This window comes from Vigna unguiculata, chromosome 9 (assembly GCF_004118075.2).
Source record: "Vigna unguiculata cultivar IT97K-499-35 chromosome 9, ASM411807v1, whole genome shotgun sequence".
Lineage (NCBI taxonomy): Eukaryota > Viridiplantae > Streptophyta > Magnoliopsida > Fabales > Fabaceae > Vigna > Vigna unguiculata.
Window position 1 is genome coordinate 12,510,001 of NC_040287.1, and position 22,016 is coordinate 12,532,016.

At 33.2% G+C, this 22,016-nt stretch overlaps 1 long non-coding RNA gene and 3 other non-coding genes across 7 annotated transcripts in view; all 4 read left to right on the top strand.

Annotated features, from left to right (window-relative positions):
- LOC114163950 overlaps nt 1–6,860 on the top strand; it is an 8,040-nt gene extending 1,180 nt beyond the window's left edge. Inside the window, exons 2-6 of one of the 4 annotated variants that reach the window (XR_003599452.1) lie at nt 1,472–1,667; nt 1,761–3,664; nt 4,154–4,314; nt 6,033–6,141; nt 6,270–6,860. This is a non-coding gene — a long non-coding RNA (uncharacterized LOC114163950). The remainder of the gene's footprint in view (nt 1–1,471; nt 1,668–1,760; nt 3,665–4,153; nt 4,315–6,032; nt 6,142–6,269) is intronic. The other 3 variants (XR_003599450.1, XR_003599451.1, XR_003599453.1) reach the window with 3 other exon arrangements.
- LOC114164929 lies at nt 674–799 on the top strand. The gene has a single exon (XR_003599663.1). It is a non-coding gene; the product is annotated as a small nucleolar RNA Z112 (small nucleolar RNA).
- Nucleotides 864–1,020, top strand: LOC114164940. The gene has a single exon (XR_003599674.1). It is a non-coding gene; the product is annotated as a small nucleolar RNA snoR2/U65 (small nucleolar RNA).
- On the top strand, nt 1,082–1,157 carry LOC114164935. The gene has a single exon (XR_003599669.1). It is a non-coding gene; the product is annotated as a small nucleolar RNA snoR77Y (small nucleolar RNA).
- Nucleotides 6,861–22,016: the final 15,156 nt, after the last annotated feature.

Sequence of the window (22,016 nt, forward strand, 5' to 3'; positions counted from 1 at the left end):
GGGTTTGATGATGGGGAGATTTCAGAAGATGCTCCTATTGATTTGGAGGGTTTAGATGCTTCTGCAGCACATGTTGCCAAACAAATTATACAACCTCTCATCCATAATTAATGCTTCTATTTTTTTTTATGTAACTGTTTGCACTTTGGTAATGCTCCATGCCTAAAGTACTCTAATTCAGACTTGTTATTGATGTTGCAACAGTGTCTTGATGACTTGCAGAGAGCAAAATGTCATTTATATATATTGTAGGGTTGTTTGTTTTGTGATCAGTTATATTATATACTGCAGGGTTGTTTTTGTTGCAATAATTTTGTTGAAATCTGATTTTGGACTGAAAATGTAACATATGGAAAAAAGCCCGCGGGCCAGCCCGTCAGCCCGCCAGCCCGCCAGCTTGCGGGCCGGGTTCAAAAGTGTAACCCGTTTCACCCTTGCGGGCCAGCCCGTATAAATCGGGCCAAAATCGGGCCGGGTCAAAACGGGCCGGGCTGGCCCGTTTTGACATCCCTACAACTGAGTGCGATCTTGTTTTAGGGTTGGCTTCGCAACTGAGTGCGATGTCATGTTAGGGTTGGCTTGATGTATTCAATAGTATGTGATTCTCTCATAGTCATCGTTTTTGTGCTTAATTTTGTACATGTTAGATTCAGATACAATGGATAAGCGAAAATGCCCTGTGAGGAAGATCTCCCATAATTGATAGGAAGTGCCGTATGACACTCTAAACGCAGCGCCAATCGAAGAACTTGTTCTTTGTGGCGCTGTGTGTGTGATTTGGAACGGGTCTCTGAGGGTATTTTTTTTCTTAATTGTTGTTATTTAAATTCTTTTTTAGTTTTTAATTTTGTTTTCTAGGGTTAGGTCTGATGCCACGTCGCTGGTAGCTTTAATTGCAGTGACCAGTGATGCTATGATTGGACCAAAATCAAAAGTGAATTTCGTTTGTTTCGCATCCTGATAGGAATCTGTGGATTTCATACTTTATGATCTGCGGAGCCGTTTTGTGCGATTACATTTTTTATTCTTCGTTTGAACTTTGTGTTGTTTGTTTTAGTTTTATGTTGTCATGCTTGTGGCGAAGCCGATGATGATTTATTTTATTTGGAATTACCGTCTGATATTTGATGAGAATCTGTGGCTGACTGAGGCTTCCTAATTACTTGGATGAAAATTTGTTCAAGTTTCATCTTTTTTATTTATTTATCTTCAGTGTTGCTACTTTTTTCACTTTTCTTGCTGTGCATAAATACCTCAGGTGAAGAGCGAAATATATAATATGGTTATTATTGTTTGTGAATTGATGCTTAAAATGTCTTTGTTTGCCGATTATTGTTCCCCCTTGTATGCAGACAAACGAATTAGCAATGTAAAATATCAAGATTCCTCTTAACTTAAATTACATGTCATTTATGTGACTTGTTTGTCTCTCACAATCCCCAACTCCTCCATTAATTATTTTATATTTCAGACCCATGGCCTTCATCTTCTATTTCCTTTCCTCCATCAAATCCTTCACTGCATGCAACAATTTCCATGGTCACCTGCAGCTACAAAATGTTCAAGTACTCCAATAGAACCCGTCTCCCTCTTCGCCGAAGGCGCAGACTCCATTTTTGCCGACCAGCGCCTCTGTTTTATGCATAAACACCAACACCACCTTCCTGGTAATCCGATTCTCACCAAGCTTTTTTATGCAAAAAAAACAAAAAAAAATCTCATGCTTATCAACTCACAAGTGTTGTCTTTGTTGCTGTCAGAAGTTAACATTGTTATCTTAATGTTCATTCCGTTTGAATGGCTTCATTCCGAACTCAGCAACATTTGTAGGTCCCTCTTGAGGCAGTTGATTAATAACAAAAAATTTCAATATTAAGGCAGTTGATTTATTTTTTATTTTTTGACTGGGTTGTAAGAACCAATGGTTTTCCGTATTATCCTTGTGCTTTAGTTTGCAGTAGATAAATGATATTCTACCAGATGGCTTGTTGCTGTTACAGGCTTGATAGTTGGCTAGGTTCCCTGTTTTCATATTTTTGTTAGCTATTATTCCTTTTCATGGTATATGATGCGCTGATTTAGAAAGTTGAAAAGAAAGTTGTGTTATATAATGGGCATCCATATTACTTTCTGCATCTAGGGCGGCAAGTTCTCCGTTAAGAGTTCAAGAGATGCTTTATTAAAAAAAAATACAATTTTTTCATTATGTTCCTCTTCACTTTTGGGATGATGCATTTCTCACATGTCATCTTGTCCAAACGTTTCTTCACTTTTTGTTTTTTGCAATCAGGTTCCTATTATGTCTTGTATTGCAGATAGACTTTTTACCTTGTTTCTCTCCTTATATTTAGTTTCACATGTTTTGGCCATGACCTTAAATTAGGTATTTTTAAACTTTCTATCAAATCTCTCGAATGCATTTATTTTTAGGTTACTCAGATCTCCAAAAGGGTTATCATGGTAATCATTATGATTAGACTAGGTGCTTTCTGAAAAAATAGAAAATCCCTATATTAGCTTTCAGATGTTGATTGGACAGACTTTGGTTCTAATAGAAGATCTGCTTCCAAATATGGTGTTTTCATGGTGATAATTTAATCTCTTGGAAGTGCAAGAAACAAAATTATAGCCACCAGTGAGAACGTGCAAGCATGTCAAAGATTTGATTAGTGATTTTTGCGCCGTGGAGGTTGCCTAGCTGGGACAATCACAACTGTGGTATTGCGAGTCCAGACGCGATAGTGACAAGGATGATGGCACAATAGGGGGAATAGACAGGGCGGTGGTAGTACATTGGTGGCAAAAAACGATGACTGGAAAAATAACACCTAAGAACAATGCCAGAAATTAAAAAAAGATGAACAATTTCCAGACGAAAAATTTAGCACGGGGAACAGAGGGTTTTCGTAGGAGGCAAGGATTTAACCTAGCTCTACATACAATGTTAAAATAAAAGAGAAGTACAGGCAAATCCCTAATGTGTGTAGAGCACACAAAGTTATGTATTTATAACAAAAAAATACAAAGAGATAGGCATAAGCCCGTTATATCTAATAGTTTCTATTAAGCGGACATGGTTATAGGCAAGAACTTATTGAATCCATTGGTGCTACAAGGAGTATGCCCTTTTTAGGGAAAGGGTAGCGGTGTGGATGAGGCCACTAGGGCAGAGAAGCCACCTTCTCTAATATCTTTTCTTTTTCAGAATTTCCTTTACGCTTTATTTGTTTAAAGCTCATATTATTAGTTCTGGTTCTGTATTTTGTTTAATCATCAAGTACATATCTGAGTTTGTATCAAGTATCATTTTCACTGTCAGACAAACAGTTTGCCTAAGGTATCGGCAGGAATTTATGTCCGAAATTATGTTTGACAAGTTGAAGGAACAAAACCCAAAAAGGTTTTATTTTGATACAATTTTCTTTATATCATCTTTTGTGATGATGAAAGTGTTTTGTTGAGCAATTAAGTTGCTCAAGTTTAGGGGTTGCCTACTGGATTGTGTAGTCAATTAATTTCGTGTTTTAGTTGCTTATTTGGTTTTCTGAGAGTAGCTTGTGTGGTTGCCAAGCATCTTTCATCTCTTTCTGCATCTCATGTCGGCTGTTTCAAGTTTTAGGAAAGCTGTATGACCAACCAATGACTTCCTTTCCAACGTCCCCTTGTAAGTTTTTTTTTCATTTTTCTTTTCCCATTATTGACGTATTATGTTATATTTATTGGATTAGATGCTCTTTTTGAATTATTAAAGAACTAGGGTATGAAGTATGATCTTGGGCTGCATATTATCTAAGTGCATTATCAATATTATATTTCATAGTAGTAGCTGGAATTTATGTCAAAATGTCTTATTTCCGAAGTGGTTCGTGATATTTCTTTCCCCTCACTGAACCCAAAACACAGGATTGAACTTGGACAAAATTCAGTTTTCCATATTGCAATGATTGATTGTGTGTGATAGTCAAATTAACTATAATATTGTAGGGAAAAGGGAAAATTAGCACCTTCAAATTTGTCACGTCCCTTTTAGTCCTTGACCTTTAAAAAGGTGTATCTTTTACTTTTACACATTTACAATGCTTGTGAAAATTTGTTTTTCATGTTTTAGTCCTTTTGACCTAAGTATTATTCATCTAACGTTTTGCATTCACAGAACAACAAAATGGTGATGCCAATCAATACTTGGTTGGAATTGTTTGAACCATAATCCAGCATGATGTTCTTCACTTTTGGAGTGATCTGTTTCTCAAGACACGTGATAGAGCTGGGATCAGTTTAATAAGACCAAGAAACAGTAATCAAAGAAACAAGAAGGTCTTTATTTGTATAAAAAAACTTCCTCAAACCGAACAGTTCTCACTTGAATTGCTTCTAGATATTTCGAGGAACCTAAACCCTCCGACACAAAACTATTCAGTTGTATTCTCCCATCCACAACTACTAACAACTTCCTTTAATAATAGTCTCTGACAGCTGCCCACCATTAATTATTACGCATAAATTTTCTTATTCATTCTCTTATAATAGAAGGTTGTCTTGTTCTATCGAATGTTATCTTATCAACACTAGTTCATCACAGTCAGATTTCCTAATCTCTCTTGTATTCCCAATAGAATTTTTATCCTTCTCTCCTTGTCTTTTAGTTTAACATGTTTTGGTCATGACCTCAAACCAAGAAATAATAAGCTCTACCATCAAATGTATTGTTTGGGGTACTCACACTGTGAAAGGACTGTCATTGTTTTGCACATCAACTGCAAAAACATATTATCTTGGCTGGCGTTACCCTTTTCAACACCTGCCCCATCTTTTTCATTGTACTTAATGGTATTGTCAAAAGAAAGAATCGATACTTGGTTGAAATTACTTGTACCTTACGTCATCATTATGTTCCTCTTCACTTTTGGGATGATGCATTTCTCACATGTCATCTTGTCCAAACGTTTCTTCACTTTTTGTTTTTTGCAATCAGGTTCCTATTATGTCTTGTATTGCAGATAGACTTTTTACCTTGTTTCTCTCCTTATATTTAGTTTCACATGTTTTGGCCATGACCTTAAATTAGGTATTTTTAAACTTTCTATCAAATCTCTCGAATGCATTTATTTTTAGGTTACTCAGATCTCCAAAAGGGTTATCATAGTTTTTTTACCTCAACTTCAACAATATAGTCTTTACCGAGTTACTATTTTTTTTGAGACCTGCCCCCTCTCCTTCACTGTACCTGATGATAATCACTACAAAACCTTTGTATAGTGGACCTATTGGTTTGGCTCCAATTTTTGCTTTTGCTCCACCTCCATTGATTACATGCCAACAACGAAAACACATTCCAGTAACATTACACCTACTCTGTCTCTTCTTTAAATTTTGCGTCTATTCTTAAGTTTACATATGAAGCCACAACTAAACCATATTGGTGCTTGGCAATGTTGGATGGTATGAGAGCTTTACACTCCATTGGCATTTGGGAGCTTGTTCCCTTAACTCCTGACAAGACTAGTAATGGCTTGGGTTTATACAGTAAAGATTGGATCAAACGGTTTTCAATTAAATCATCTGCTCTAATAGACTTCCTTTAACTTCTACACTAGTTGTATATTAAATATGCCTTGTTACATGGTAAGTTGCATGAAGTTTATCCGTATTAGTATCACGTTTTAGTGTTTTTGGTGAGTCTTGTCTTGTTGTTTGCTTTGTCATTCTCCCAGAGGTTTGAAGTGGTCTCATCATGCCTAGTAGTTTGGCTGTTTTATCTCCGCCTTAATACATTTCACCATAACTCGATGTAAAGTTGATCACTCTATTTTCTCCATTCACTGGCGGTGCATTTATTATGTCATCTACGTTGATGACATAATCACTAGTAAATGACATAATAAAGACTCAAAACTCACCTCTTCATTTAGTTTTAGACAAAAGACTTAGGACCCTCAAATACTTGTGAAATTGTCCAATGCTTTTCTTATTTGCATTACCCAATAAAATATGCTTCGATATTCTGAGACTGATGTTCTTGATTGCCATCTCAGTTATACTTGGGTCCCAATGTCAATCTTCAACAAGGTTAAAGGGGCCGTTTCGTAGGAAAACTCAACCATCTTATTGTCACCATACCTGGCATCACCTTTATAGTTAGTGGTAAGTCACTTTCTTAATTTCACTTGTGATAATCAGTTAGATGTTGTCATTCATATTGTTTGGTACATATATATAAGAAAATAAAGGAAATGCCAAAATTACTTGTTACTCTAATATGATTTTGGCAGTATCATGATCATACAAGAGACCCACTTCTAGGTAATGTGGTCTTATGGGAGGAAATTTCGTTTAATTGAGGAGAAAGAAGCATAACATATTTGTGGTTGAAAATTGTGCTACGGTATCGGTTGCATGCAAGTACGTGGCTAAATTAGGAGACATTCAATATATGACATTTATATGTGACAATCAAGTTATATTTCTGATAGGCAATACATCAAATCCAATCTTTCTTGATCGGGCCAAACACAGATAGATTGCTACTAAGAAAAAAATCTGTTTTAAGAGGAATTTATAAGTGACTTTGTCAACTCTAATGACTGGTTGACCTACATTCTCAGCAAGTTCTTGGAAGCTTTCATCATGATTACATTTTAGCAAGATTGTGCTTTAACCTGGAGAGGAGTGTTATATTTGAAATAATTATCCCCATAAATAAGTGTTGCTGTTACAACAATTTTAGGAGTTTAATTATTCTTTTGTATTTGTGATTGATTTTGTTGTACCCTAATGTGCTCACATACAACACAATATTCAGATATGTTCTTTTTTGTATGATAGTTTACAAATAAAGTACCACATAAGTGATTTGGTCGTTATGTTTGCTAGTTAAAAATGCATTACTTGAACCCAAAGACAGTGGGTTTGAACGGTTTGGTTTAGATACTATCCAAATATCATCCTAATTCAAATCAAGATGCTTCTGTCGGTTGAATTAACATGCTACGGAAGCCATGAACACCCTACATTTAACAGGTGCTATTAATATTTAATTGAAAATTTAATAAAGGTTTTTTCCACAATGTAAAGACCTTAAGAATCAATCCAATGAGTTGATGTAGTAGTTAGATACATTACTGTAACACACTGTAGTAATTAGATATATTACAATAACATCATGTGGGGATGATCTATTTAGCGGTGAATTCTGTTTTTGGTCTTTGTTATATGTGAAAACTCGCTAAGCAAGCGACACTAACGATATCACAAATGAAATGAGATTAATCAATGATTTGATCGGGGTAGAGAAAACTTATGACAACAAGAAGAAAAACCATAAGAATCAAGATACCACTCTTTTAAGTTTAGATACAAAGTGGTTGTTGTTTCACACACATGATGCAAACGTAAAGAGATTAATTTGCGCTTTCCCCTTTATTTTATCGGTGAGTATCAATCGTCGCAATTCTTATTAAGTTCCCTGTCAATATTTAATAAATATTATGGTGGAATGTTGATGAAACCTTGCCCAAATGGTGGAATGTCAATATTTAATAAATATTTAATCTTCTAATGTCTTGGACCCAATATGTCCCAAGACTAGGATCTCCTGCCACTCTCACCACATAAATCATTCTGCTCTATGTGAGCATGAACGATTATTAAAGTTCATGATACCTTCCTTTATCTAGACATCTTCTATATCAAGGTATACACTAACCACCATCAGCAAGAGTTTCCCTTGAAACTCTTTTACCAACAATTTCCACATGCCATCTCAATCATTCAAGTCTCATGCCAATCCACCACCAACCAAACAAGTCATGTTTTCCATTTCATACTCAACATAACAAGATTTCATTTAATCTCATACTTTATAAATGCATACCATAACATACATATATCATGAAATAGTGTTTATCCTAAATAAGTGAGTGCCAACATTTAAGTACCTGCAATTCCATACAATCAAGCACAACACACAACCTAATTCTTACACCAAAATTCCTAAGAAAATTTATTATCACAAAACCAAAATTATTGTAATAATGCGTGACACATTTCTCAAGGTACAGAATCTAATCGACGATCGAACTAGTCAAATCACAAAATAGCATGTTATGAACCAAATGTCCAAATTTGAGCTCAATCAAACGGTTAATGAGTCGGGAAAATCAATTTTACTAAAACTGTGCATATGAGAAAAAGACATAGTCGCCCAGCTACCCAGGGCACTCGCCTAGCGACCACGCGACACTTCCAGAATACGAAAAATAACGTCAAATATCACACTTTCATGAATATTTGAACCCCTAACATGGAAATATACCAAAAATTAACGTTTTCCCCAATCTTGTCTCATATTCAACAAAACACTAATCACATAAAATAGAAATAACGTGAAACCCTAGCTTCCCTTACCTCGATAACGCTAGAAAACAAAGGCAAACTCTTAGCCGAGGAACACCGTAGCTCCAGGAATCAAACAGTGAGCTGAAACGTGTATATAAACACAGAACATGGGCATAAGGATGAACCCTAATCCAAACCTACATACTCGAACAGGAAAAGGAGAAGAAAGAGCAAGAAAGTTCTAAGGTCCATTTACTTGGAGGCATAACTGATTTAGCTAGCTCAAAAATGGAAGGTTTCATGTGCCCTAGCAGAGCTCTCAAATGCTACAAAGGAGGGGTAGAAACTGTTTTTCAAAAATGAGACAAGTGAGGATTAGGGGGCTGGAAAGGGGTATTGGGGGTCCTCAAATGGGCTGGCCTTAGGCCCATGAAAAGGCCAGACCCAAAACGTTTTAGAACTGAAAAAAATGGGGCTTATATTTTTCGCTATGTTTTTTACTCAAACTCTACTATTATATTTTTAGATTCCTCCCCTACAATATACATTGCCTTGTACTCTTTTATCAATGCTGGAACAATAGCAACACTGTTGGTAGATGCTATGGTTTCACTTTCCTCAACAATTTAGTAGCATTAAGCATTCTTACTTTGGGAGGTACAAGCAATCCTATTTCCAATCCATCCACTAACCTACAAGTAAGTAAAGAAACTAATGTATGGTAATATGTAACAGACAATTCTTTTTTAATTTCTTAGAGTTTTTCTAACACATACACCATGGCTATGCAAGGGCTATCTTAAACATTTGGAACATTTTTCAACTCTTTTCCCTCACAAGTTGCCTTTCAACTAATAAGTATATTTAATACTTTAAGACGCCAAGAGGTCTACGATGGCTCGTATCTCATCACAAGTACATTGTGTGATCTACCTCTCAATTAGTCAAATATTTCACTTATTTCTTAGTGAGTTTAACATCAACTTTAAAAGAAGTATGTGAATAGACACTTGTTTGCAACTGATTCAACTGCCTTTTAGAGAGGAAAACCATTGTTTGCTAGCAACGTCATCAAGGAATCGAGAGTTACAAAGGGTGGTTATCCTCAATATCTTTTTATATTTAAACATTATTAGGCTCAAGACATTCACTCACACACCGAACATGGTCACTTATAATGGACTTGGGCTTATTTATTGTGTTCATCAGTGACAAGGAAAAATAAGTTTTGGAGTTTGGAGGACTTTTAAGAACATTTGAGGTCTCTTTTCTTTACGATACACTTAGAATAACATTGTTCCTATTAAACTATTTTCCCCATTAGTAAATTAATATAATTAACATGACATTGATACAAAATGCAGTAAGAAATAACACACAGGCTACTATGTATAACCCACCTCCATTATCAACTTAGAAAGCACCCTATGTTACTGCCCGTAAATAAGCTTGTCACACAACAAACACTTCACAACAATAACAACAACACCACTAATAAAATATTGGAGTCCTCAAATAAAATAATTAACTTCCACGACTACAACAATTGGAGTTGGAATTCAGCCAAATTAAATACTCATAAAAATAAATAATGCCAATTCTATCAAACAAAGAATATTAAATTCCTGTATGAACATAAGGAAAAGCTAAAAAGGCAAGAGAGTAAACAAAATATGGTGTTCCTAAACTATAACAATCAAATTGCATTTCATTTGAGTTCAATAATTATCTATAAACACAATTAAGCAGCAAAGAAAAATGAAGAAACATAAAATTAATTGGGAAGGGAAGGAAGCGCACTTGTTATGTTGTTGTTGTGGGAGACCGACGCCGCCGTGGGTGACTGTCGCCACATAGTTACCTTCACAACTGTTAGGAGACAAAACATCAACGATTAGGGTAAACGACAATGAGAAAAGAAAAAAAAATTCTACAACGAGAACGAACCTGGCTCGATAACCACCGTGGCCCGCGGGTAATTGTCGTCGTTGTTAGTGAGCTCGTCGTCGGCGCTATGAGTGCTCATGTTGTTCTCATTCTTGCGTTCTTCGTTGTGGCTTTCTTGTTTCGTCTCCTCATGGTCTCTTTGTCCCTCTCATCTCTATGTGAGTGTTATGTGATGATGGGGAAAAAAACAAATGTGGAAATCGCTTTCCCGAAACTTCCATAATCGAAATTAAGGCTTTTCACTCAGGGTCGATAAAGAAATGGGGAAAATAAGTCGAGCTCGCTGTCAAAGAAAAGGGGAAAGTCGAAGAAGAGGGGAAAGTTGAATGTCAAAAAGTACTAAGACTGAAATATGTGTATGGTGAATAAGTTAAATTATTTTGAAACTAAATAATTTATTTAACTACAATATATTAATATAAAATTTACTTCTTATGAATTTAATCTAATTAGATATTAACTTTTACTTTTTAAATAAAAAATCACCAATTTATTTATTGTCATTAGTCCACTAATAAAATTTAAAATAAAAATATTTTAGTCAGAAATTGAAAAAAAAATCATAATATAATAAATACATATTTATGAAAGAATGTTGTAATAGTAAATATTTTTCATGGTCACTAAATTAGTTTATATTAGACCTAGATGGAGGATAATGACATAGATGTAGGAAACTAAAATATATTAAATTCATATTAAATTTGTTAACACAAATAAATTGAGTCTCAATATATTTTTCATAAGACTTAGATTTAAAATATTTTTACACGTAATTGTCAACTTTTCCTAATTGGTGGTGGTGGTTAGTGGCAACCATAGAAGGTCCGCAGGAGGGCCATGCCCCCCCCCCAATATTTTTTAATTTTTTTAGAAAATAATAAAATTAAAAATTAAACATAATAAAGAATAATAACATTTATTGAGATTTTTTTTCTTCTTCCCCATTTTAAGTTTTTCACGTATTGTATTTATTTATTACTCTTGTATCTCTTCTTTTGTTTTTTGTTTTAAAAAAGAAATAGAAAGTTATATATAAATTCATTCTCTCGTTCTTAGATCTCATCCGTCCTCTTTTAAGATAAAAAGGTAACTCTCTCCCTTCTCTTGATAGAAAAATATTAGTTTGATATTTAGTTTTTTTTTCATCTTATGAGTGTTTTGTATATTTTTTTTATGAATATAAAAAGAAAAGTTATGTACCATATGTTTTTTCATAATCATTTCTTAAATGTGGCTTGATTATCATATTCTTTTAAGTAATTATGTCTCAATTTTTTTTATTAGATTTTGATAAATTATATTTTAGTCTTAATTTGCTTTTAAATAGGTACACTGATGAAAAATAAAATAATAGATTAATTTTTTTTAAGGTGATAAAAGGGAAGATACCCTTGAAGATAAAAAATAATACAAATTTACTTGTTCACCTATTTTCAAGCATGATATTAGGAATTCAATATTGTTGAATTAGATAACCATTTCTTAAAATTCAAAGAATTATAAGTGGGAAGTTTCATATTGATTCTTTTAAATTATAGGCAGAATGTTTCATATTAATTATTTGGAATTTAGTATAAGAAAACGTGCTTAAATATGAGAATATCAAGGGAAAGAGATGAAATTAGAAAAACTAATTTAAAATAGTTTCATATCAAATACAATTTCAAAACTATAATTTTTATAAGGAAAAAACATACAAAAATTTTAATACTAAATTATATATACTTTTGTTATATTAGTAATAATAATTAAATATATAAAATTTGAATATATTATTTTGGCCCCTTCAAACTTTTTGACCAAGGTCTGCCACTGGTGATGTTGGTGGTGGTGATGTTGGTGATAAAGGTGGTGGTGGTAGTGGTGGTAGTAGTGTTGGTGGTGGTAGTGGTGGTAGTAGTGGTGGTGGTGGTAGTGGTGATGGTGATGGTGATGGTGATGGTGATGGTGATGGTGGTGGTGGTGGTGATGGTGGTTGTGGTGGTGGTGAAGGTGGTGTTGATGGTGGTGGTTGTGATGTTGGTTATGGTGATGGTGGATGTTGTTGTAGTGGTGGTGGTGGTGGTGGTGAGGCATGTGGTGGTGATGGTGGTGGTTGTGGATGTGGTGGTGATGGTGGTGTTGGTGGTGGTTGTGGTGGTGGTGATGTTGGTTATGGTGGTGGTGGAGGTTGTGGTAATGGTGGTGGTGATGTTGGTGGTGGTTGTGGTGGCGAAGGTGGTGGTGGTGATGGTGGAGGTGGGAGGCAAAAAACTTATGAGTAGCAACAAATTGTAAAAGTAAATAATTTAGTTATTTTGTAATTTATATTAAATATTAATTTAAAACTTTTATCATGTTAGTTAATCTAATTAAATAATTTTATGAAAAAAATATGTGTATGATTTACAGACTAAAAAAATTGGCTTAAATACCTTTTTGGTCCTCATTTTCGTAGTGTTTGTTGCAGATGGTCCTCATTTTGACAGAATGTTTAAAATGGTCCTCATGTTTACCAAATGTTTAAAATGGTTCTCATTTTCGCAATTCGTGTTTTATTTGGTCATTTTCTGTAACGCCGTTTAAATCATTAACGGAGCATTGTAGCATTGTACAGGTGGCACGGATTAGAGTGTGTTACGTGTACTGTACAAGTGTGGTAATTAGATATTTGAGGATAAATAAGTGGGCTAGGGTTTTGGTAGGGAATGTTTGAACAGTTGGTGAGTTTTGGCAATCTTGTTTCTCCATTCTCAATTGGTGTTGCTGCAATCTTTTTCTTCCTGCAATCCCATTATATAGGTATGTTACGATCCCAATATTCTTCCTTTACCTCTGGTTGTAATCGTTGGAGGCAACCGTGTTGTATCACTTCATGCACTGTTGGTGGTTCAACAAGAATGGATTAACCCAATTTGTAGTTGAGAGATGTCAGCTTTGATGATGGCAAGAACTCCAAAGAATATTGGTAGAAAATTTTGGGTACAATTTGTTTTTATTTTTGTGTTAATAATAGATTGGTTTTAATTTTTGGTTTATTGATTTACAGAGTGGTGGTTCCAATAATGTGGGCTGCAACTTTTTCAAATGGTGGTGTTGATGAAAAGGATAAGTCATTGAAGGTTGCTGAGAAGAGGCTGCAATTAGTAATAGGGTTCACTTGTGTTGTTATTGTATTATTCGAACTGTTATTATGTGTAATCTTTTAAAGTCCAATATGTTTTGTACTATTGTTAAATGAAGAAATGAATTAGTTTGATTATGTTGATATTAGTCCCAACATGTTCAAAATGACATCTTAATCTGAGCATTGAAGTAAGTGATATTGATCTAAGCTTGGGAGAAATTAAATTGATCTAAGTCTGGAAGAAGTTAAATTCATAACGTTAATTCATCCTCATCAAAATGCACTACATCAATGTTTGACAAAAGTGAAATTGAACGAAGTTTAAGGAAAATCAAAATGCAGTACATCAATAAAAAATTCTGCATCAGAAATTCCAAAAAATAACTAAGAGGTTTGTAGCTGCTATCATGGTCTCCTCCTAATCTATAATTTCATCCTAAACTACTGAGATGGTTCTTCTGGTATATGTAGTGGTGCTGCTTGACTCTCCATTTCATTCCTTGGTGGTTGAGTTGTTTGAGTTTCAACAGTTTGTGCATTCTCAGCAGTTTCAGCAGTTGGTGCATTCTTAACAATTTGGGCATCCGATGCAGTCTCAGTCGGTGTTGCAGTCTGATCATCCACATGCTTATTTGGGGCAATTGTTCCTGTTATGTCCAATCTGACGGCATATGCTACATTTTTCTATGACCTCCTTTGCTGATTTGTGTGTTATCCTTTCTCAACTCCCACTCTTCCAACCTTCTTTTTTTCTTGGGTCTTCCTGGTAAGATCCTCTTATGTGGTGGATGAACGTCAGGGTAGGGAGTTCTTTCCCACAAGACTTCACCATTGACTGGAAAGATGATGGATTGATATATTTCTTCATAGATGGATCTCTTGAAACAGATTGGTATGAATTCCTCAGCATTGATATTGATGAAATTCATTGCTGCAATAGCATGGCAGCAAGGGATATTCATCATTCCTTACCAAAACCCTAGCTCACTTATTTATCCCCAAATATCTAATTACCACACCTCTACAGTACCCGTAACACACCCTAATATAAAATGTGTCACTTGTACAATGGTCCATCAATGATTTAAACGGCGTTACAGGAAAGGACCAAATAAAACACGAATTGCGAAAATGAGGACCATTTTAAACATTCGATCAAAATAAGGACCATTTTAAACATTCTGTCAAAATGAGGACCATCCGCAACAAACACTACCAAAATGAGGACCAAAAAGGTATTTAAGCCAAAAAAATTTGATGGCTAAATATCATATTAAATATATTTTATAAAATAAAATTTATTTCGGTCACTAAATCAGTGGCTAAAACATTACATATTAAATAATGTTTAGCGACCAAAAATATTCGATGGCTAATTACCATATTAAATATATTTGACAGAATAAGAATTATTGTAACGTCCCATTTAATTAATAATCGAAATTAAAGGAAACGTCACGCGATAATAGTACTGCAGGGTAATCTTGGGGTCCCTAACACAACCCCTACGAAACTAGGCACACCACGATGCCAACAAAAGCAGGATAGCTGAATACGAATACAACGTAGAATGTAGCGTAGAAATACGGAAAGAAATACATGGGCCATAGCCCTAAAGAAACATGAAAGAAAGACGTTCGAAAATCTAGCCCGGATGGCTAAGCTGCTGGATCATCATTCCCTTGCTGGCCACGAGAACCTCGCCCATCTGCTCCCATCAACCAAGTCGATGATCATCGCAAGAAAGAACAGCCACATACAACACAGACATACAACAAAACGGGTAAGCTAGAGCTAACAACATACATCATGCAGTCAAACCTATTTTCATCATTTCATATCCACATAGCAATCAAACGTGTTATGACTCTTCATCCATTACACTACGACTCGACTCGACTCATCCGGATACGTATAACTTGGTCGGATTCAGCGGATGCTTGCACTTGTGTGGGTACCCCTGCTCGAACCTGAGCTGCTCGATCCTGAGCCATGTATTACCAGTGTTGCAATAAATCAAATCTCTCCCACCACAAGGTTAGCCCTTAGTGAGTTTCAGGCCTCCTGCTACTCCCACCACAGGAGTCAGCCCGCTCTAAGTGAGACTAACTGGCTCCTCGGAGTGTCAGGATGCAGTCCTTACCTTGAATCCTTACCTAGTTATACAGATGGGGCACCACCATGAACACCCACTAGCAGGGGCCATGGAATTACGTCCCGACCACTGAAGCGCGACCCCGGAGGTCTCACCTAGAGACCCCAAGGAATTACACGCTGACACGGACCAACATTCATAAATCAGCAATTTAAGAGAATATTAAATCATATTTTTCAATTCATAACACCCTTGAAGTTTAATCCTCATATCGATCCCATATCAATCCATACCTCTGATCATCACCACCCCAATGAGTCTAGGGTCTCATCTCATGCCAATACCATGTTCTTTTAATTCCAAACCACACATTCGCTTTACATGCTAAGTCTCATGCCAACCCATTCATCCAAAATTCATGAATCACGCCAAACATATATTTCATACTCCATTATATACATATCCATCATCACACAATCATACTCAACCAACATGGATCACTCGGAAAACCTTAAACAACCCAAAATGCAGCACTGTCTCGCCCAGAATCTCGCTCAGGCTGAGGAGCCTCGCTCAGGCGAGACATCTCGCTCAGGCGAGCCTCCCCCTCGCCTAGGCGAGAGTACAAAAACCAGTGTGAGGGCAACGCGGGATCTCGCTTAAGCGAGATCCCTCTCGCCTGGGCGAGTTGCCTACTCGCTCAAAAATTGAGCGAGTCGCCTGGGCGACTTTTCGTGCAGAGGCCTCCCTGTTTCATCTCGCCTAAGCGAGATTGACTCGCTTGGGCGAGATTAACAGGTCTCGCCACTGTTCTTCACTGCACAGCCATGAAAAGGAACCAAACATCACATGCAATGTACTCTCACACACCCAAACAACAGATCCCACCATACAAACAACAAATAACGCATAAACAATTCGAAAAGAGACTCAAAACCAGAACCCTAACTTCCCGTACCTGGAAAGGAGCTAACGGACTTTGACGCGGAACTTTGGGGGCACAGAAGCTCGAGTGATGGACCTAGAAATGACAGTCGAACGGAACCCTAGCGGAAAGGGGGTGGCGGCTGCTGAGTTCAGGGCAAGGGCAAGGTGTCTCTGAAATGTAGGGTACCCCTTAGGTTTAGGGCAGACCTAAGGCTTATATACACTGGGCCACCCTTAGGCCCACTTAGGAGCAGCCCACTAACCTGTTGGGCTGGAACAAAAGAAAATGGGGCCTTACAATTATTTTGGTTGTTAAATCGATGATTAAAACATTATATATTAAATAATGTTTAGTGACCGAAAATATTTGGTGGAAAATTACCATATTAAATATATTTTATAGAATAAGATTTATTTTGGTTAAATCGGTTGCTAAAACATTACATATTAAATAATATTTAGTGACCAAAAATATTCGGTGGCTGATTAACATATAAAATATATTTTACAGAATAAGATTTATTTTGGTCTCTAAATTGGAGGCTAAACGTAATATTTAGAGACTAAAAATTTTGGTCGCTATAGGTGACTATTTGTTATTATTATGATTCAATGACTATTTTAGTCACAATTTATGACTAAATTATTTCAATGACTAATATCAGTTGTTAAATTGCATTTTTTTCTAGTAATGATAAACACATCTATCTTAACATGAATTGTTGCAATGGTAAGAAAGGTATGATAATGCACCTCCAATATAAATGCTATTTCTTCTTCTTTTTTCTAAAGAATGATAAAGTTTCCAAGTAATGTGCAATTTTGCTTTTGAGGTGAAGAACTATAAAAGTGACCGTTAAGAGACATTTGGGCCCTAGTGTCATAACAATGTTCCCTTATGTAGTCCTCATATCTTTGTAGCTGAATTGATTATGCATTCAATGGGTCTAAAATCTAGCCCACAATCCCTAATTTATTTATTATGATCAATCATCTACCCTAATTAATTTGCATTATCCTTAGCACTAATTAAAGATCACAAACACACACAAAAAAAATAAAACAAAAAAAGAATAAAATTTTTATTTGGGTTTGACCCACGTGCCATATGCCAATAACATGTTGACACGTGTCATCCAAAATAGAAAAATCATATAAAATGAGCCAATCACAGAAGACGTGGAAATGGTTCACGTCTAATGTTAACTTTCCTTCCTTTAATTATACTTTCATACACACACACATTAACTATAAGATATTATTTCTTAAACTAATATACGCTAAAATTAGAGATGGCAAATAAACCCGTCCCCGTAGGTATTGCCCGAACCCGTCTCCGTTTTGACGGGGAATCCCCGCATTGACTGAGTATGGGTATGGGTATGGGGAATCCCCGACTTTTTCAATTGGGTATGGGGATGGGTATGGGGATGTACATATCTCCGCCATATTACCCGTCCCCGTTTAAATTATTAAAATATTACTAATTAATTAAATAACCACATATATATATATATATATATATATATATATATATATTATTTTTTATTTATTCTAATTATTTGGGTTGTCATGAAACTCATTTGCATTTCAATTATATTTTTCATCTTATCATAATCTTTATGTAATTATGTTCAAAATATGTATGTTAATTAAAAAATGTTATGTCTCACATTTGAATATTTCTATTATTTTTTAATATTTTTATTTAATGTATATTTTTCTTTCACATGAAAATGTTTAATACTCTCAATTAAGTATTTAATAGCACAAACATTTCGTTTACTAGGTAATATAAAAAAAAATCATTTACTTATTATTCTTATTATTAGTTTTTGTTTCATTTGAATAACTTTTTTATTTCACTAAAACATTTTTTGTTATTTCTCAACTATTGAGTATATATATGTTGATATTTGAAAAGTTTTCTTAGATCTATAAGATATTTTTTAACTTATCATACCCTTAATTATACATTTGTTTTCTTTTGTGCGATTTCTTTCAATAGTCTCTTAAATTGTTTGTAAACATTTGTTAACTTTTTAATATTTTTATTTCTTGTTTATTTTCATTATGTATAATACTATTTCGATATATTTTATTTAATTATTTTTTATTTTTTAACTCATTATCAATCATACTGTAATTTTTTCACTATAATTATATAAATAACTTTTATTTACTACAATATAAAAATTTAATGTAATTGTCATTAATATTTTTTTATTACCATCCAACATAATTGAAGTTCAAAAGATACAAGATCTATGTTAAAATTTTATTATTATGATTATTATTTGTTCTTTGTATCATTTTGATTAAGTAATGTATTATAACTTTTATTAGTGTATAAAAAAGAGATTCATTAGAATTTAAAATATTGAAGTAAACAAATATTTAAAATATATTTTAATCTGAATATTTGTTTCCTTTTATATTTTTTTAAAAGTATTTTTAAATTTCATCAACTAGGTTTCATTAATGTTTGCAAATTTAATAAATGTGTTGGTTCTCATGAAATTTTATTTGGTATTATAATCTAAAATGTAAATAATTATAATTTATTTTAAACTTTTATTATGATTATTATTTGTTCTTTGTATCATTTTGATCAAATGATGTATTATAACTTTTATTAGTATATAAAAAAGATATTCATTAGAATTTAAAAGATTGAAGTAAACAAACATTTAAAATATATTTTAATTTGAATATTTGTTTTTCGCTTATACTTTTAAAAAATATTTTTAAATATTATCAACTAGGTTTCATTAATGTTTGTAAATTTAATAAATGTGTTGGTTCTCATGAAACTTTATTTGGTATTATAATCTAAAATGTAAACAATTATAATTTATTTTAAACTTTTATTATGATTATTATTTGTTCTTTTTTTCATTTTGATCAAATGATGTATTATAACTTTTATTAGTGTATAAAAAAGATATTTATTAGAATTTAAAAGATTGAAGTAAACAAACATTTAAAATATCAATTATGTTCTTTGTATCATTTTGATCAAATGATGTATTATAACTTTTATTAGTGTATAAAAAAAGATTTATTAGAATTTAAAAGATTGAAGTAAACAAACATTTAAAATATATTTTAATTTGAATATTTGTTTTTCTTTTATATTTTTAAAAAAATATTTTTAAATTTTATCAATTATGTTTCATTAATATTTGCAAATTTAATAATTGTTTTAGTTCTCATGAAATTTTATTTGGTATTATTATATAAAATGTAAACAATTATAATTTATTTTAAAGTATTTGATATGGAAGAAACAAATCATTCTAATATTGAATATTTGATAATATTATGTTTCCTTTATCATAAAAATTTTATTATTTTATAAAAATTAATTAAAATTAATATTGAAGTAGTAAGAAAATGGGTATGGGTATGGGTACGAGATTATACCCGTTACCCGGTGGGGATGATGATGGGTCAAAAGTTTAATACCTGTTGGGTTTGGGTATGGGGATGAGGATGAATTTCTTTTACGGGGATGGTATGGGATAGCGAAACCCATGTCCGCCCCGCCCCATTGCCATCCCTAGCTAAAATATATTATACCTAGCTATTTCATTTTTTTTCTTTATTTGGGGCATTGTACATGAAGATTTGAAGAAAAAGGTTGTTTGTCTTATCTTAGTAATCAAAAAGATTATGTATGCATAATCCAAGGTCACAAACCTAGTAGGGTGGTAGGAGAATTTGATTATGGATGATGAACATACCTCCTCCTTAGGAACACCACAATAAAATAATAACAATTATTATTCTTATTAAATAATAATAATAATAATAATAATAATAATAATAATAAATTGTTCTTTAAAAAAGTGAGTGTGTTATGTGAGTTGTCCCTTGGAGAAATGGAGAGTGGTGGGCAAGAAAGAGAAGGAAAATAAAGAACAAAATAATTGAAAGACAAGATTTTGTGTTTGCCATTGTTGGGGAGTGGGTTATACTGTGAAGACTTTGAAAATGTATAAAGCAAGCAACGCGTTAATGCATGTGGATGTGGCTCAGAATTAGGGTTTATGTTTAATTTTCTTCTCACACTTCTTTAACATTCATGGTGTCTATCAGTAAATAATAATATAACATGTATCAGAATCCTACTATTTTAAGAAAAAATAAATAAAACAAAACTTATATAATCATAACATTCGTATCTAAATTCATCCACTAAAACCTTTTCTCATTTTGGCTTTAGATTACTTTTGGTCTCTCTCTTAAGAAAAGTCCTGTGTATAATGCTAATAAGAATTTAAATTTTATGTTGTATATTGTGATTGAGTTCAAAATTATTGTACGTGGAATTTATTAAATAGTTACTGAACAAATTTGATAATCTTTATAGTTTTTCAAGAGAGTTGTTGGAGGAAAGTAAAAGATTTGATAAAGATACAAATTGAATTCGAAATCATTGAATGTTTGTTGTTGTAAAAGTGCTTTCTGAATTATTTATTTCAGAAAATTTTCAAAACAAGCTTTCTGAAATTTCTAAAATGGGATTTCTAGAACTACATTTCTAGAATAAGAGTTTCGAATGAGATTTCTGGAATGAAATTTTCAAAATACAATACATTTTGATACAGGTTTTTTATAACAGAATTTTTAAAATAATTTTTCAAAGTATGTAATGCATTTCGGAATGTATTTTTCATAATAAGTTTTTAGGACACACTTTCTAACACATTAAATGCATTTTAAAAAGAGTTTTCCATAATGAGTTTATTCAACATGTTTTTTCTTTTCTTTCTCTTTAGAGTTGTCTCTCTCCTATTCTTTCTCCGCAATGGTGGTGATATCAGCCGTGATGATGTAATATAGTGAGAAAAGATGTTTCAGTTTTTTATCAGTGTAGAGGTGCAATTAATAATGAAGCAGCTGGAGGAAGCAAAATCCACATATTGGTAAGAGGATTTCTTTTTGGTCCAAATAGTGCAAGTTGATTTTATCTTCTTTGCTTGGGGATTCTTTCTGCACCCCATTGTTTTCTTCCGTCACTCCCAATTTTTGCGGTCATTCTCATTTTGTTTCCTCATTATTATATATTAGTGTAAATACAGATGCTATCGCACCTGTGTGTACATATTTTATATATGCATGATATTATATCAGTAGGTGATGATATTATAATGTTATTAAGTTAATATATAAAATAAAATTATATTTATTAAAAATAAAATAGAATATATCAGAAAAGATGAGAGAATAATATGTTGATAAATAGAAAAAAAGAGAAAAAGAAGAGATAGACTAATTTATAAAAAACTTGTAAAAATAAAGGTCAATTTTCAAAAATTTAATAAATAATTACATTTTAAAAGATAAAATTGGAATTTTGAAATGTGGACACAAAAGAGAAAATTCTCTTTATATATTGTTATAGATTAAATAAGGACATTGGTATTTTGGTACTATCCCTCATTAATATTCAATTTCTCTTTCTTTTAAAAATATAAAAATTAATTTTTGTTAAGAATATTTTATTCTTATAAGAGTTGTCACATGCTCATCAAATAATGTCTTTGAACATTTTTTTTATTAAATAACTAGATTTTGACCCATGCATACGAGTCTTTT